A 4,868-nucleotide genomic window follows, 5' to 3' on the forward strand; every position below is an offset into this window, starting at 1 on the left:
CGATGTTTGTGCAGTCCTACAATGGTTAATGGTTAAAACAAATGTGCTAGACATCAAAGGTCATATAGTATTATGATATAGTATTGTGACGATTAGAATAAGGGAAAAGAAAGGGATGAAGAAGAGAAGGAAAGGGAAATGGGGAGAAGTTTTTTTTTTTTTTTTTTAACATTTTCTGCCGCGTTAACATCTAAGACAATAACCGCTGTATTCAAAATATAGTGATTGGGTGGAGTAAAAATGAGTTAACAATTATAAGTGGACAGAAAAGGATGAAGAAGAGACCATCCAAACTTAGTTGAGGCGAGGGCTGAGGACTGAGGTAGGGGCATCAGTCTCTGCCTCCTAAGCCATCCCCACAACAACGAGTAAGGGGTTAGGAAGGACCTGTGAGGAAGACACATTGAGGCTTGCGAAGAAGATATGTGAATAGGATGGCAGACACATTTGATGACTGTTACACTTGTTAGTTCCGATTTCAACCGACTCACGCTTGAGAACTATGGATGCCAGTAATACTGCTAGCCCCATCCGAGGCAAATCCAATATTTTTTTCTTTGAGTATTTCATAATCAACCAGAAACTGCTTTATGATTTGAAAAGTCCTTCCCCTGTTGTTCCTGCATGGTCATCAGTAGATATTCTCCAAAGCTAGCAGTCTACTTTGTAGTTTCTTACTTTCTTTATCGCAGAATTTTGCTACTATTCCATGACTCATCAAGTGTTAATAGACATGTTGTGTTAAACAAAATCCAGAAAGTTTAATTTCTGCAGCCGTGACTACATCCTCCTGGTGCTCCTCACAAGGTTCAGGGGCGATCAGGATCGACTCGAGCTGCAGCTTCACACTATAGACGGCGGTGCCTAGATCTCTTGTGCCTCTTCAACGAGTTTCTGTCTGCAGGGAGCGTTGACTTACAGAGTTTGCACCTTGCTTTATGAAGATTGTCAACCACACGTTCAAGCCAGTTTCTGTAAAAGTCTTGTTCCAGCCAAGTATCTCAGAATTTCCTCTTAGGGGCCATGTCAGAATCTGGACTAAAGAAAAAAGTATACATTTAGAATATTTTCGCGTATCCACTGTCACTCGACCAAGGATGTTGTTTGAATTTGATATATCCCAATTTGTATTACACAATTAACTGATATAAATCGTCTACACTTCTCAGCTCACAAACAGTACTTGAATTTTGGAAGGTTGAGAAATGCCTAGTGATTGCTGTGCATTGGGAACTTCTATTTCATTTGTATAAAATATTGCACAAGTTTATGGTGGTGTAATCTAGAAGTAGGTAATTTAAACAATTTAATCATATAATTATATTTTCCTTTTTGCCATTTCACAGAGCTGCGAACTGTAGTTCACAAGTTTGCAAGTTTTGGTTTGCATAGCAGACGAAAATTGTACACAACGACGATCCTCACCATAAGTATGTATCAACAGACAGGTTCTCCTAAGGAGCCACCCAAGTCCTATATCTTGGTCTTGGTTCAGGAGACCTCTAAACCCAAGGGTTTTGCCCCATTGCTAAATGCATCGAGCCACCACTGGAGTTTCCAGACTCAGTTTAGCAAAATCGTCGGCAGTGTCAAGGTCGATGAATTTAGTATTGCCCACTGTTGCTCCATAGCGGGTTTGGATAGTAGCTCTACCCCATTATCTAGTCCATGGTAAGTTTTGAAAATTGTTGATGTGAGAACTCTTGAATTAACAGGAAAGAAGCTCGACAGGCCCCGCCACACTTTACAGCACTTTCAGTATCAGTGTACACGCAGTTCATATTCTTCTATTTTTTGTTTAACGTCTCAGTACCGTGGTTATTGCAGAACATTTGCGAAAGTGACTAATATGACCTTTGACTTATTTGTCTTGTGCTGGCGCTGTCTTCCTGTCCCTGTTTTCTTTCTTTCAATTGTTTCTTTTCTTTCTTTCTTCCTGACTCGTGAAATGGCCCTTCTTCCCACACAAACAAAACGTGCCTGATGCCTCTTCCTTTTCCTCTACCGTGTCCGGAACCTCTTTCTCGGCCTTGACTTATCCCTCGACCGCGCTCGTGGTTCCCAGAATGTACTGGGGTTCCACGGCCACAGCCTCGGCCTCGGTTCTGCCGTGCTGAGGTGGTGATGGGCATGTCTCTCCTGTTTGTTGGATTATAGCACTCTGAGGTTTCATGATGACAATGCCCATGAATGGTCAATTACTTCTCCATTTATATAGCTTGCAGGGGCGTCACTTAAGGGGGGTATGGGGGGTTCACCCCCCAACTCTTAAAAAAGCCTCTTATTGCAGGGCAAAATCTAGGTCTGCAGGGCAAATGTTCTCTTACGGAATCTGCCTCAATAGCCGATAAGTATTCAAGATATATAAATAACTACATGAAACTAATTGTTGATGTTAATTGATTTATAACATACTTGATTTATAACATTTATAACAGGCTACTTATAAAGAGCTAGTGAGCATTTTCTTTTTCGTGATTTGCAGGGCAAAAAATATTTTTTCAGGGCAAATTTACCCGTCCCCCCCCCCCCCAACTCATAACATGAAGTGACGCCCCTGATAGCATGCACCACCGTGCTGGGTGCATCACCAGAATTGGCTTTCGAAACATATCTTCATGAGGATGGCGATTTACCCACGACGGTTTTTTTTTAACAAGTCATCAATCTTGGCAATTTCCTTAGTATTCCATTCTTGATTTGTATGGTTCTTCCATTTCTTCGTGCCTGCCACAGGTGTTGCACAACCCATCATTTTAAGCACATTCCTTGCTTATTAGTAACTGGGGTGTCACTTGTGGCGCATAGTTCGCTATAAAATCGGAGGTACGAGATCCCCTTAACATTGTTTACAGGGAAGATAAACGCGGCCACTGCTGCATTCTTGTATAGGAGCTAACCCTTTCAGCAGCTCATTAATTTGTTCCAGCACCAATTACTAGATTCAGTGGTGTTGTTGAAATGAGTATGAGTTTTAGGCCCGGTATACTTGAGGGCAAATATTATATGGCATCGAATATCGGTATTATCACTCCTCCCTTATTTGTCGCTCCCACTGATCGAAAGAAATCCCTTCCCCTGACTGAACTTCCTCAGCATGTCTGGTATCTGTAGAATCTTAATATCCGCTAGTGTTTCTTCTAGTGATTTATTTCCCAGTCTATTTGTGTGGTCGAAATTTAGTGAGTTAAGACTTGTCTCTACTTCTCATACTTTCCTGAACCACATTTTTACCTCACCCCTAGGCAAGACTAGGTCTAAGATATTTTTTTCTCGTTGGAATTTTGATAATCGGGTTGATAATCATTTAGCTGGGAGATGGTGACCAACATTCTGTCGGCGGCATGGATACCTGAGACTGTGTGTGTGTGAATTTATACATATATATACCTACACACATATGTGTGTGTGTGTATGTGTGTGTGTGTGTGCGAGTGCGTGTGCGTGTGTGTGTGTGTGTGTTTTATCTTCCTTTCTTTTTCCTTTTTTTCGGACTCAAGCCATGTGGTATGCACGTGGTGGGCACATGCTACCAAGCGTCCTCACTTGGTAACAAATCGACCTAACCAAAAAGAGTTGAAAAGCAGACAACCGTTAGCGGAAGCCACCGCTGATCCAAGTTGCATAGTCACGCGGCCTTGGTCTTGATCCATGACCCAAGCTCGTTATTCTCAGCACGAGTTGGCCTCTTTAAATAAGGAAATTTTCGCCATCATCTCAGCAGCACGCCTAGGCTGGGCGTCTTTCCAGCATCGCTTACCAAAACTCTCTTAACGCTAGACAGGTTTGACCATTTTTCGACACCCTAAAACAGGGTGTTCGTGCTGCCGCATTCACAGTCCATATTTTCGCATAGATCTTTTTCGTTTGTTATCCAGTGTTCATTCTTTTTGTATCTGTGTAATCCCCAAGGAATAAAATAAGCAATTATATAAACAAAAATGTGTATTTACAAAAAACGAGACAGACTTTTCTCTAAGGCTGTATAGGAATGCACCTTTATACATTTAACTCAAAGACACCCCACCGATGAAAGACATACCGATGCCCTCCTCATATCCCATGGGCGTTGGGCAACTAAAAGGAAATCTACAAGAAGAATTCATGTCACCTTTTAGGTTCCTCTCAAAGCCTCATTTCATTTAAGTTGCGTCTGAACATTAGATATTTTAGTCACATCATGTCTTCTGTATAAAGTATAATTTTCCAATTTGAAACTACTAGACTTTAGTAAGAAAGGAAGGAACAGGGAAAGGGTAGGGATGGAGACGGCAATTGTTTCCTGGAGCTGAGGGCCCTAGAATGTTATACTCTGCACTCAACTCATCGGGGTTATTATCATTGAAGTCGCCGTTTCCATTGTCGCTCCAAAACATAGTTTCACATAGGGAGCAAGACACCATGATGCACTCAAAATGTACTTGAATACAAAATCACTGATAACTCTCGATTTCACTTCTATTTCTTTTTCTTTTTTTTCGAATCAAATAGGACAATTTTGGGATGTGTCAAGCCTGTGGGTAGATCCAAAAAGCGTGATTCGGGAGTAGAGGCGAAAATTTCCTCATTTGACCGGGTGCGGGTCCCTCACTGAAGCCTTTTGGTTGACTATAGCGAATATGCAAAAAAATGAGGGTTTCAACTCTGATCGATTCCTCGGAATGGGATAGCCTGTGGGACCTATCTAGGATTAAAAGTGGTGAAATATACGACGAGCCCTGATCTCAGTGTAGTTCCTCGTACCTTCCCCGGAGAACTATACAGTATATAAAGGGAGAATGTGTTTACCATTTTTCTTTAAAGTGATGATCTGGTATTATTTCGGCCAACATCGGCTAATATTTGTTGTTTCAGGTATATGCATTTTT

This window comes from Penaeus chinensis, chromosome 7 (genome assembly GCF_019202785.1).
Source record: "Penaeus chinensis breed Huanghai No. 1 chromosome 7, ASM1920278v2, whole genome shotgun sequence".
In the NCBI taxonomy this organism is placed as follows: Eukaryota; Metazoa; Arthropoda; class Malacostraca; order Decapoda; family Penaeidae; genus Penaeus; species Penaeus chinensis.